The sequence below is a fragment of the Lynx rufus genome, unplaced genomic scaffold (assembly GCF_022079265.1).
Source record: "Lynx rufus isolate CCGP_SWC_20201006 ecotype Redwood Valley unplaced genomic scaffold, mLynRuf1.p SCAF_9, whole genome shotgun sequence".
NCBI lineage: Eukaryota > Metazoa > Chordata > Mammalia > Carnivora > Felidae > Lynx > Lynx rufus.
Genome location: NW_025814897.1, coordinates 27,117,952 through 27,131,743, shown reverse-complemented (window position 1 = coordinate 27,131,743; position 13,792 = coordinate 27,117,952). Strand labels below are relative to the sequence as shown.

Sequence of the window (13,792 nt, the reverse complement as noted above, 5' to 3'; positions counted from 1 at the left end):
ATTTACATTTCTCAATGAGAAAGAATGAATCATGCCATTTGCAGCAACATGGATGGAACTGGAAGGTATTATGCTGAGTGAAACAAGTCATTCAGAGAAGGACAAATATATGTTTTCACTCATATGTGGATCTTGAGACACTTAACGGAAGACCAGGGGGGAAGGGAAGGTGAAAAAAATAGTTACAGAGAGGGAGGGAGGCAAACCACAAGAGACTCTAAATACAGAAAGCAAATTGAGGGTGGAGAGGGCAAAGGGGTGATGGGCATTGAGGAGGGCACTTGTTGGGATGAGCACTGGGTGTTGTATATAAGCCAATTTGACAATAAATTGTATTTTTAAAAAATAAGAATAAAAAAAGAATTTAAATTTCTAACAATTTGACAGATGACACTGATGCTGTATGTAGGCCTGAGTACCTCATTTTAAGAATCACTGGCCAAGGAATATAGTATGAACATTGGTTCTCAACCTTGGATACACAGTGGGAATATCAGTAAAGACAAGGAAGAGAGTGTTCAAGTTGGAAAGAATGGTCAACAAGACCAAATGCTGCTCCAAAGTCCAGTAAAATAACAGTGAAAAATGACCTTTGGATTAGCAACATCAAAATAACTGGTGATTTTAAGATTTTAGTGGAGTGAAGGGAAAATAAAATTAGAGGGGTTGAGAAGTAATGAAGAAAGTTCAAAAATGAAGAACAGTGAGTATAGATAATTCTTTTGAGAAGTTTGGTTGAGAGTCATGTGAAAGAGAAAAATAGTATTGTGTCCGGTGGGGAGGTGGGACTAAGAACAGACATAAGCATTAAGATTAAATCACTGCCCACTTCCTTGAATTAAAAAATTAAAATTAAACCATAAATTCCCTTTCTGAAGATGAGTTGTGTTCCAATAGTTGTATCTTAAAGACCAGAAGAATCTTCAAAAAATAAAAAGGATGAAATCTAATCTTGGGTATTCTGGCATCTTAGGGAGGAATGGGTACATTTATTGAACCACAAGCTTTTTCCCTGACATTGTAGGTCTTGGGAAGCTGCCATTCTACCAGGTGATAAAATTGGCTTCCACATTCATGTATTTCATCATCAACTTGTTCATCCATTAAACGTTTATCAAATACCTATTATGTGCTAGACACTGTGCTGGGCTCTGGGATTACAGTGTTCAATGACGAGTCATTAGAATTCCAGTGGTAATCACTGCTAATGAGTGTACGAGTTTCTTCTTGGGGTAAGGAGAATGTTCAAAAATTGATTGTGGTGATGGCTTCACAATTCTGTGAATACACTAAAATCCACTGAATTATACACTTTAAGTGGGCAAACTCCACGGCATGTGAATTACACCTCAATAAAGTTCATATATAAATGAGATCTGAATATTGAGAGGAATTAGCTAAGGAATGAAAGTATTTCTACACAGAGGGAATAATGTGTGCATTGGCGGAAAGAGTGTGACATTTTAGAAGATGTGGGGGGAAAATTCTCTGACTGGCATGTTCCTTGACAGAGTATAACAACAGATGAAGCTGAAGATATTGACATAGCCCAGACTGTACTGTGTCATAAACCCTAAAGGTTTGGCGACTTTATCCTAAGAACACTAGGAAGCCAATTGTTGTGCAATATGATCCTTATGCATTCTTATACTGCCAACCATGTAGAGAATGAAGGGAAGAAAGAGGGTATTTGAAAAACCAAATAAGTGATATTATAATTCTCCAGGCACAAACTATTGGTATTTTATTTTTTATTTTATTTTTTTGTTATTTTTGAGAGACAGAAATGAGCGGGAAAGGGGCAGAGAGGAGGGGGAGGGGCAGAGAGAGGAAGACACAGAATCTGAAGTAGGCTTCAGGCTCAGAGCCGTCAGCACAGAGCCCCAGGGGCTTGAACTCAAGAATCTCGAGATCATGACCTGAGCCAAAGTTGGACGCTTAACCAACTGAGCCACTCAGGTGCCCCCAAACTACTGGTATTTTAGATTAGGATGGTGGCAACAGGAATGGACAAATTCAAGACTTGTTAATGGATTGGAATCACGATGTAGTGGTGGTAGCCGACATGACTTGTTCTGTTACGGAACCTGGTCTGGATCACCTGGAGAAGGAACCAAGTGGCACTCGGAGATCTTGGAAGGCAGGAGGCTTATTTCACACCAGGGGCTCAGAGGAGATCACTCTCCAGGGGTCTGAGTCCTGAGCATAAGCAGAAGGAACAATTTATAGTCTGTTACTTCTGTATTAGTGACAATTTGGCGCACGCATGGCAAGTGGGGCAGGAAGAAGAACCCAGAAGAGCCTTCCCTCTGGGACTGGAATTTCCCTATCGGTCCTGTTGGCCATCTTATAACAGATTTTTCCCTATCAGTTCAATTAAGTGGATGATGAAATGAAAATACAAGAGGTGCAAAGTTTGGGGTGGGGAGCAAGTTATTTTTAATACAGTTGGGATGATCTAATAAGAGAACAAGGATGATTTGTGCAGTAATAAGCTCTCCTCCACTGGGATTATCCAAGTCAGACTAGAGATCTTTCTGTTGAGTTGAAAGCATTCTAGCTCTAAAATAAATTGCGGACTAAAAAACTAAATACCCACTCAGTTCTAAGGGTCTACTACAAGAAACTGCCATTTGTGCCAAAATTTGGTCCCCAAAACATCTCATGGCTGAAATGAGCTGTCTCCCTGGAACTTAATTTCCTCAGAATCATCTATACCAGGTTAATAATTAAAGTTCTTCATGGGGTTTTCATTTGTTTGTTTCACCTGTGAGCAGGATTCTGGTTTCATAAAATCCTGCAGCAGTATTATTTAACCTACTGTCAAAGAAAGGCCTACTTATTCCACCAACCCAAAGGCAAGTCTCTTCTCGCCCAGGAAGAAAAAGGTGGGAGGCTGCAGTAGCCACAGAAACTGACCCTGCCCAAAGCCAAAACATAGAGAGGGCTCCTACAAAGTTAATCTCGGTATTTTTTCTCACACCCTCTCCAAGTATCTAGCACTGTGCCCTTAGGGCCCAACAGCCTTTTGTTGGTTAACTGATCCTCCACACCTGGGGTGAAGGTGGGGCGAGAGATGATTGAGTTTTTAAATACAGAATTCAAAAGCACAAAAGGAAGAGAAAAGGAGAGGTGAGAATAATCTCAGGAAAGATTTTTGTGTGTGTCAACACCACTCCTCTAGCCTCTGAAGGAGCTGCCACCTGGGTCCCTTAAGAAACAGTCAAGGTTTACCTAATGAGTTTTACTGACTGACTTATCAAATGCCCTAGGTAGATAGATGGGATTTGTTTCACTCCTTTATTCCCACCCTGACTCTTCTCCAGTTTTTACCTTCTGCTCACACTCTAACACAAACCCCACCAGGGTCTCGCCCCTTCCAGATCCTTGCTGTTGCTGCCATCCCTCTCCTAAGGTTAAGCCTCTGCCTTCTCCTTCTGCAAATCTCAGCACAAAACTTGCTGGGCCTAATTCGCATCCTTCTGACTTTTCTCATCTGTGAAATGGAAATAATAAAAATGATGGTGGGCATAATTGTGAAACCTATCTAGCATAATTGCCATGAGGGATTAAACATTTTACATACTTGAGAATGTGTTGTAACTGCAAAAGACTATAAAATTAGACGTTATTTTCATTGCCTTTATTTCTCAAGTAGAGTACAATGGTTAGAATTAGGGCGCCAAGATGCTTGGCTTTTTCTCAAAGGTATTAGAGAAGGGGTTGATGTTAGATGCCGCCAAGTATTTCAGAGAAAAAATCCACTCCACGTCAAGCAGGACGTCAACTCACCTTGCACAAAAAGCCCTTTGGAGAGAAGTCTTTCGGCTCCAGAGCTGGAGGCGTGGGAAAACACAGTACTCAGAGCAAAAAGCCCGAGGCGCTCTGGGCCTCTAGGCCGGCAACCCAGTCAGCCTCCACGCACCTGGGGCGCGCTTCCGCCTGCAGTGAGCGCCCCTCCTACCGCCGGGTCTCAAGTCCCGCCCGGCCTGCGGAAGCGAGCACTTAGGGTCTTGGGTATTTTAACACTTTACAGGACTCTGCAGTAGATCAAGAACTTTAAAATCCCTCAGGCAGTATCGGTCACTTTGGGGTGCAGCGCACACTCCCCCCGCGGGAAGGCCCCGAGGAAGTGATGGTGTAATAAAATGAGACTCGAGGTTGTGTAAGGAATTGGCACATTTTTTGAACAGCTCTAGGTGCCCCCGTGTTTGGGGGGAATGAGACAGATTTGAGTGTTGATTTCTCCAGTCGTTTCAGAACCGCACTTCCTGCCAGATCGCCCAGAGAAATGCTAGAACAATCTTAGAGCACCTTGAGAGAATGCCAGTGGGTGCAAAGGCGGTTCGGGATCGGGCAGACCGGCCGCGGGCTTGTTGTCTACAAAGTAAGGGACCGCGTCCCTCACCTGTTTGGTCTTACCTCTTCGCTGGCCTTTGGTTCCCAGGGTGAAAAATGGGCGGACTACTGACTCACCCACCTCACCGAGAGAAAGAGGCTGGGCGTTCCGGTTTCAGCCCCGCTACAGAAACCACTCAAGAAACGAGGAGTTTCTTTCGTTTTCAGTTCAAAGAAAAAAAAAAATGCAAGAAGCGTGAACCATGCCTAAAAATGCTTCTCTCAGCGTTAAGTGGGGACGGCTAGAGGAAGGACAAATTGGGCAGTACTTATGCCGCATATTAATGTAAATCCGCACGTGTACGTATACATAAACACGCACAGACGGTGTCAAAACCCACGGGTGTGCAAGGACACCAAGGCACCCACAGGTCTAGTCCCGACGACCGGGAGCGGCCTCTTCTGCGCTTGCGCTTTAACCGCGTTTTCCCCGACCCCCACCCCGCTGGCGCCCCGCCTCCGAGCTCGTTCCGCCCCGCCCACTTTCCCTCCCCTTCCCCAGCCCGGCCGCCCGCGCAGAGCATTGTGGGACACAAACAAAGTGCCCCCAAACAGGCTGGAGTGAGCGGAGCGGCAACGGCCGCGGCGCCGGCCCGCACGCGCGCGGCGGCGGCTCCCTCCCAACCTCCCCCTCCCCTCCCCTCACTCCCCTTCCCCTTCCCCACCCCGCCGAGAAAAACGCGAGCCGTCGCCGCGCTCCCCAAACCGCCGCCTGCCCTCGGCCAACCGCCCCCAACGGCCGCCCGCGCGCGGCACCCCGGGCCCCCTCGCTCCTCCCCTCAGGCCCCTCTGAGCGCCGCGGGTGCTTCCCTCCAGCCGCTTCGCACTCTCCCACCTCGCAGGCACGCTGCTGGTTGTACCGCCATGCCCCAGCCACAGGCTGTCCACGGGCCTAGGCGCGGCGGCCCGAGATAGGGTCCCCTCAGCCTCCCGGGGGAGGAGAGAGGCAGCGAGCCGCGCGCTCCGCCCCCTCCCCCCGGGCTGTCGCCGCCGCCGCCGCCACCTCGCCGCCTCAGCCTGGCGGGGAGGAGGAGGAGGAGCACCAGGCCTCCGGGCCCCGGCACCGCCGCCCGCAGGTAATGGGGAGGGGAGGGCGAGAGGGCCGCCCGGTCCCAGCGGGGGTCTGGGCCAGCCACTTCTCGCCGCCTGTGTCTTCGGGGTGCGCCCGCCGAGGGGCTGACACCACGCGTCCCCCATCTGGGCGCTGGACGGAAAGGAAAGCCTGGTCTTGTTACCCCATCCGCTCCGGGAGACACCCCACAGGGTCCCCTCGGTGGCATTTAATCCTTCAGGGAGGAGACTAGCCTTGCCCACCCCCCACCCCCACCCCCCCCGCCAAGAGAAATCACCCCGATCTTTCAGGGTGTTCCCCATCATTTGCATGCCCGTTTGCCCCGACACCCTAACCCAAAGAAGGCAGAGGTGTTACCTCCTCTCACCTGGTCGAGCCTGAGACCTCACTGTTTTCCCCCCTCTCCCCTGCTGCTTTTTCTCTGGTGCTGGAAAGAAAAGGGTGGCACTCTTAAAAAATAATAACAGCGAGCACCTCTTTTTCTTCCCTACCTGAGGATCACTCTTCATCTAGTCATTTTCTGGTGGCCTAACCAGGAAAAGAGGTTACCTGCAAGTGAAATGACAAGTATATTAGAACTGATCAAAGGAAATTGCATCCTTGTGAGTTCTATGAATCTTAACCGGAATTTAAAATAAGGACCAGTAATTGTATACTTTATTGGAACTTACAGAAATGAAGACAAAAACTTAAGTTTTTCAACACATAAGTAGATTATTGAGGTCAGGAAGAGATTCGCTTCCACTTATTTTCTTCAGTTTTATTCGGATATAGGCTAATACCATAAACAAACTGAACAATTTGGTAGATGGAAAATAGTTTGGATAGGTAAAAATTTTGTGATTTCCTTTTGCCTAGGCTTTCAGTTGGAATTATTGGATTGAAAAAAAGCATTATATAAATCTTCATTTCCCTCATTACTTCACATTGACTGCCAGTGGTTAATAATATTTAATTGTAGCTAATGTAGTTTCCTTATCACGCAATGTGAAAATCATGCTTTCCTGTAGTCTCGTATTTTAGGCTAACATTCATTAATTCTGGAAACCAGATTTATTTTGTGCAACACTGCTAGGCATTTTACATATGTGGTCTTATTTAATTCTCAGGACAACCTAATGACTTAGATACTATTCCTTGAATTTTATAGATGAGACATATTTAATGATAATTGCCTCACGCCCCACAACTAGAAGTGAAATTTGTACCCAGATATAATTCCAGTGTAGGAATATTTTCTACCTTGCTTTTCAGTACAGGTGCACTTTTAACTTTATCATGAAAAATTTGCCTTATGAAGTTGAGAAAAAAATAGTGAATACTCCACAACCTAGGGTCAGTAACATTTATTGTTTCCTGTCTTCTCCCTGTCTTTCTGTGCGTAACATTTGAAAGTAAGTTGTAAACATCAGGACCTTCAAATATTTCAGCATGTATTTCCTTAAAATAAGGACAGTCTTCTACTTAACCCCCATATCATTATCTAAATAATCCATATGCAAATTTCCCCTTTATTCTAAAGCCTCCTTGAGAAATTTTTTCCCTTTCAGTATTTGGTCAAGATGAATACATTGCATTTGATGATTATGCCTTTAGTCCCTTTTAAAAAGATTAGTACCCATCTCCTTTTTTTTTCTGACACTTAGTTGGCCAAAGCAGCTGTCTTATAAATGCTCCCACATTCGAGACTTACGTATTTCCTCATAGTGGCTTTTGATTTGCTCCCCTATCCCCTTGAATTTTCTGTTACTGGAAGTTAAGTCTAAAGAAAAACTTGATTAGCTTGAAGTTAAACTTCTTTGGCAAGAATATTTTTAATAGGTAATACTATGTACTTCATATTGCTTCATAAATAGGGAGATAATGTCAGACTGCTACATTGTTAGTGATGCCAGATGACCACTAAAGTGGTGACTACCAAATCTGTTATAAGGGTGTGGTTTGCCTGTTTGTGATTTGTACACAGCCTTGGGGTAATACTTTGACACCAAGCAAATATCCTACCTTTTACTTAGTGATTTCAGCACTCCTTGGTGACTTTTGAGTAAATCACTTTCACTGGAGATTTTCTGTAAGAAAGATTTTCATCATTAACTAGGGGCAAACTAAAGTTCTTCCTAAAAAAATGTGGAGTAAATGCTTAATTTCTTCCCTTCAGTGATCGATATTCAGAGTAAAGGGTTAGGGAAATAATTACCCCAATGGTGGCAAATGAGATTTTTTTTCTTCCTTTTTTGCATGACACACTATGGACTCCTGGGTTTTAATGCATGCATTTTTTTGAATAAACCATTACAGTCATTTTTCTTTTCGATCAAATTGCCCCACATTTGGGCACTAGGAACTCTTTCACCCTGGCTCCTGTGTCTTTTTTTTTTTTTTTTAACTCCTCCTTGCCATTGAAGCACTCTTGGGGTGCTTTCTGGCACAAGGTACCCTACGCTTGCCTTGTTACTTTCTTTGCTCTGGATCTGGAATGGGTTCTTTAAGGAGTCTTGGTTCTTTTTGGTGAGCAATGGTATGTAGAAACCAAGATCAGGATGTTGGCATATTCATTGTTGCTGGAATATCATTGCTTCGAGGCCCTTTCAGAGGAGAGAACTGAAAAATGTTTTTTGCTTATTCAATCATACGTTCATAGTGATATATCCAATTCAGATTTAACATAGCAGACTTCTTTGATTTTATATTTGTCTCAAATGAAAATCTTGGTGCCTAATAGAATTAACATACTTAACTTTATCCTACTGTGTATACATGCAGTCATTTTAAAAATAACCGTAACAATATTCTACTATCATTAAACTTCCCCCAAATTTTAAGAGTTCTTTGCCCTTATTTTTGTCCTTAGAATATATTCTATGAAGGGTGTATAATGGGAATACTTAGGGTGTTCAGAAGTCCCTTGGAATATTTTTCTGTTTGTTTAGCTACCAATTTGATATGGTTCATTGGTTTTATTTATTATTTTAGAGTTGTATTTATTTTTGAATATGTAAAATACATGGTTCAAAAGACAAAATAATTTTTTGAAAGTATGGCTAAAGAAGTCTCACCCAAATTAATTTTTAAGATGAAGTATTCTTTATCTTTGCCATACCTTTTAATATCTAATATATATCTTAACTGCAGAAGGTTTATCAGTAGACAGAGTATGTTACTTGCTTGAAGTGATATAGGAGTAATTTTAAGTTTTGCAATTAGATTCTGATTCCTCTGGCAAAGAGAAAACATTAAGACTAATCTTCCAAGGTGAGCAGAAAAGTAGATTTCAAGCTTGTTTTTACAAGCTTCTACTTGAAAATCATGTCTTTAAAGAGGTGTATGTAGGTGGTGGAAGTTTTGTGTCTTTCATCCACTTGCATGCCACACAACAAAATTGACATACATATGCTTTCTGCAGATATAAAAGGCATTTGGACATGTGATCAGTGACGACAGCACATTTTATTTGGATTGGGCAAAATTTTATAGAAATTATAATTATGTGTTCAAATGAGGGATTAGGAGGGAACAGTGGTTATCTAAAGTGGGCAGAGCACAATTAGGCAGTTTATCAATCACCTGTTACCCAGGTGCTAAAAAGCAAAAGATGTGTCCAGTGTGTTTTCCTCGTGTATACCACTACTGCTTTTGGTAACAGAGTGAATATAGATTTCCTTAAGGGAGTGGAGTGGGAAAATGGAGAATGCATGTGCTTTGGACCTATTCCCCCTCATTCTCTCTTTAATCTCAGTAAAATAGATTTCCCAATATTATTAGAACACAAAGTAGGAAAATGCCACAAATAATTGCATAGGTATGTATAACCACATAACAAGTAGAACCTATTGTGGGTAGACTGAATGGACGAATATGCTAATGATGATAATTGCTAACGTTTGTTGTGCCCTTTCAAAAAGCCAGCATTGTACTAAACATTGCATACAACATCTCATTTAAATTTCACATTAACTCTTGATATTGCCTAATATCTTATTTAGCAAGTAAGGAAACTGATATCCAGGTTTCAAACTCAAGTCTGTCATCAGAATTAGCATTTTACTACTTTGGTACACCTCATAGCTAAATATAACGGGTAATAAAATATATTTTCATTCACCATGAATTAAAGGAATTATATGGTTGATGTTTGTCCTGTAGCAACACCGAAGATTACATGCCAAGAGCCCCAAGTGCTTGTCAGGTTTATTATACCTCCTTAGTATTACTATCAGACTTTGCTTCAGAAACTGCATAGTTTAAGAGATGCCTTGGTGGCTCAGTTGTTTGAAAGTCCAGTCCAACTCTTGATTTCAGCTCAGTTCCTGGTCTCTGCGTTTGTGGGATCGAGCGCTGTATTGGCCTCTGTGCTGACAGTGCAGAACCTGCTTGGGATTCTCCCTCTCTGTCTCAAAAATAAATAAACTTTACATAGTACAACATCAGAAAGCAAGATGGATTGGCAGATGGATAGATATGTGATAAATCAAGTATTATAATGTTAATGGTAGAATCTAGGTATGGTTATGCAAGCATTCATTTGTAAAGTTCTTTAAATTTCTGCTTTGTCTGAAATTTTTCATAATGTTGGAGGGAGTGATTAACAGTATATTGTAATTATAAGACAATTTTGATGGCTGTATAAAAACCAGTAACGAGCGATATCCTCTATGCCTAGAATGGTTCTCTTAAACTTTTAGTATGTCTTCCTAGCCTATAAAGGATAAAACACTTGTCACTGAAAGTGGTCAAGCATCAAAGGCTCTTTTAAAGGGGTTTTCTTCATTAGTTAGGGGATCCCTAATTAATTAGGCTCCTTCCGGCTATAGTTTTTTTAATATCTTTAAAAATATTACATATATCAAATGTATGTATATATTTTTCCCCTTGTAGTTTTCTGATATTTTGTAGACTGCTATTGAGCATACTTTTCATACAAACTTTATGGGGAGTTTTTACTTTAAAAAAAAAATTTTAACCTTTATTTTTGAGAGACGGCACAAGTAGGGGAGGGGCAGAGAGAGAGAGAGAGACACAAAATCTGAAGCAGGCTTCAGACTCCCAGCTATCAACACAGAACCCCATGCAGGCTGGAACCCACAAACTGTAAGATCATGACCTGAGCTGAAGTCGGACACTTAACCGACTGAGCCCCCTTCCCCCCCTCCCCCCTTCCCTCCCCCCCAGGGCCCCCCCTAGGGTGTTTTTACTTTAAATGCCCCACATTGATGACCAGATACTGGACACTTAACTGACTGAGCCCCCCAGGCACCCCTGGGGTGTTTTTACTTTAAATGTCCCACGTTGATGACCGCAACAGATGATTCTCCAGATACCTAAGAATGATTGGGCAAAATTTATCCCCTGTTAAACTGAAAGCCACGTTGGTTTTTTTGTTCTTTATGTTAGAAATACATCACCCCATTTTAGGCAATGAGCTGGAAGTCTCTAGATTCTTAGTCACAGGATCTATAATAGTGATTGTATACATTAGATTTATATTATACTCTTGCTTGAAGGTACATTGACTATTACATTAATTTCTTCACTAACATTATTAGTGCCAAAGGTGAACTTAGCACATTTTTACATAACTCATTGTGGAGTAAATCACTGACTTGTATCATCATGGTATGTCGTATTGATAATTCCTTCTTAGAATAGTGAAAACTGGTGGACGAAAATGTGTCACTCTTCTTGGAGAACATTGTCCTTGTTTCCACATTGAATGTTCTCCTATTTTAATAATTTTTAGTATAGCTTTTAAAACTTACAATTGGTTTATACCCACTCAATTTATAGTTTCTGTATTCTGTATTGCTATCCTACAGCTATTAAAACGTATGTATTTCTATGTGTTGAGGGAATTGGCTATTCATTTGGCTTTGATTGTTTTGGATGTATTCAGCACAACTACATACGTGTTGAGGTAGCATATAACCAAGACTGAATCTCTGGAATCAGAATTTTGTGGAACTGCCCCTCTGGCCTCTGAAGCAACTTTAGATTTAACTGATTTCCTCTTAATTTAGATCTTAACTTGCTAAGTGTCTGATCCTCACCTACTATTAGCAGGAAAAGCAAGCATATTCAATACTAGTTTCTATTAAATATCTTATTTGTGCTCTTTGATAAAATTGGGACATCTTTGGTCTAAACAGAAAAATTAAATGTATGAGTTTTCAGGGACTCAGACATACCTACTTCCATTTAGTATTTCTTTTACTGGTGGTATTTACTGGTGTATGTGTGTTGTATGTTTTCTTCCTTCCACTTTATCTTTTTGTCCTTTTTATGTTTTGACTACCTGAATTTTACTTTTTTTTTTTTTTTTGGCTCTTTGTTTTTCTCCTTTCTTCTTTGGATCTGCCAACACTGCTCACTTTTTTTGTGACTTTCTGTTACTGTATGAGCACAGTTGCTTTTATATTTGGTGCCTTTTGCGTGCCGTATAAAACTATACAAACCATACTTCTGTGAGAATTGTTTGTATTACAGGAGTCACTGCCTCTGTTTTTTTGGCCAACTTGGTATTATGTCTTCCTCATTTCTTTCTACTTTGCTCAACTAGGTTTACTTTGAGAGCCAGTACAGAATAGTGTTAAGAGCAGACTGGGTTCAAATCTTGACTCTTTTACTTACTACTTGTGTGGTCTTGGGCCAGTTCCCTTAACTTTGTGCTTTGTTTTCCTTATTGGTAAAATGAAGATGCCACGGGATACCTATTCCAAGATTGTGTGAGAATTAATTTTTTTAATATGCAAAAAGTACTTAGAACAATGCCTGGTACGTATTGACTACTATATAAGTGTTAATATTGACTTGTGATTATTGTTCTTTTTTAAAGAACAATTCAAAGTCATTGATTATTTTTTTTTTACAGTTTATTGAGATAAAACTCAAAAACCATAGATTATTGCCACCACAAATTTGTGGTCTCCTAGTTTTATTTGGGTCTTTCAGTACCTCCTAGCCGTCCTTCTGGGTTTTTTATCTCCATACATTTCTCATGTTTCATTTTCCTCAAAATTGTACTTTATCTCCTCTCTTCTCAGCATTCTACCTCTACCTATAGTTTCAAAGAGAAATAACATAAAAGCCAAAGCTGTCAGACAAGAACTCTCACTACTTGTCACCACCCACCTATAAACTGTAACTGCACCCTTCCTTGAACTCTTTTTTCCTGTCACTGGGTCTCCTGTTTAAGGCTAATTTTTTCACTCAGGCATTGAATCCAGTTTCTCCCTGTCCAGGGACCTTGTGTTGTCTGTTATCACTGTTTCCTGTATCTTCAACTTTTCCTTTTTCTCTGAGTCTTTTCCAACAACTATCAAAACAATCTGTCTATATTTTACCACAATAAAAATAATAAATCTGGGGGAAAAGCATTCTCTAGTTTCTCCCATTCTATAAAAATACCAGCATCCTCCCTTGAGCCCTTATTTCCCTCCAGTGAACTCCCTTGCTCTATCTTTAGAAGCAGACTTCTTCAGATTGGATTGTCTATACTCACAGTTTTTACTTCCTCATTTCTGTACATTCTTTATCAATTGCAGTCTAACTCTCTACTATGTGCTATTATAAGGTCATCAGTATTTCCTTGTGATTATATTGAATAGACTGGTTTATATCTTATTTGACCTATCAGCAACATTTGACACTGAAAACCACTCCTTGAGATATTCTGCACCCTTGGTTTTTGGAATATTCTACCATCCTGGTCATTCTGCATATCTTTTCCAGGTTTTCTTTTTGCTATCTCCCACCCGCTTTTTCCTCCTCTGTTTTTCCTCATCATTCTAGCTGAAGGTTTATCGATTTTGCATTGTAGCTAAAGATTCTCTTTAAAGAACCATTTTGGCTTTAATTTGTTCTGTGCTCTATTTCCTATTCAATGGTAGAAGCCTAGGCCATTGATTTTTTAAATTTTGTTTTAATTTTTTTATTTATTTTTAATTTAGAGAGCACCTGTGTGAGTAGGGGAAAGAGCTGGGGGGGGGGGGGGGAGCAGGGGCGGGAATCTTAAGCAGGCTCCATACTCAGCACAGAGCCGATGCAGGGCTTCATCCCAGGTCCCTGAGATCATGACCTGAGCCGAAATCAAGAGTCAAGATGCTCAACCAACTGAGCCACTCAGGCGCCCTGATTTTAATTGCAGTGAAATATACATTTACATATTTATTTCCTTAACTATTTTTAAGTGTACAGTTCAGTAGCATAAAATACATTCACATTGTTATGCAACCATCACCACCATTCATCTCTAGAACTCTTCTCATCTTGCAAAACTGTAACTCTGTACCCATTAAATAATAACTTTCCATTCTTCTCCCTCCCTAA

The 13,792-nt window shown here is 41.2% G+C and overlaps 1 protein-coding gene across 2 annotated transcripts in view; it reads left to right on the top strand.

Annotated features, from left to right (window-relative positions):
* Nucleotides 1-5,355: 5,355 nt before the first annotated feature.
* Nucleotides 5,356-13,792, top strand: part of ZBTB44 (zinc finger and BTB domain containing 44) — a 63,893-nt gene continuing 55,456 nt past the window's right edge. For both annotated transcript variants that reach the window (XM_047070101.1, XM_047070102.1), the window contains exon 1: nt 5,356-5,474. The gene's annotated coding sequence lies outside the window, so the exon portion shown is untranslated. The remainder of the gene's footprint in view (nt 5,475-13,792) is intronic.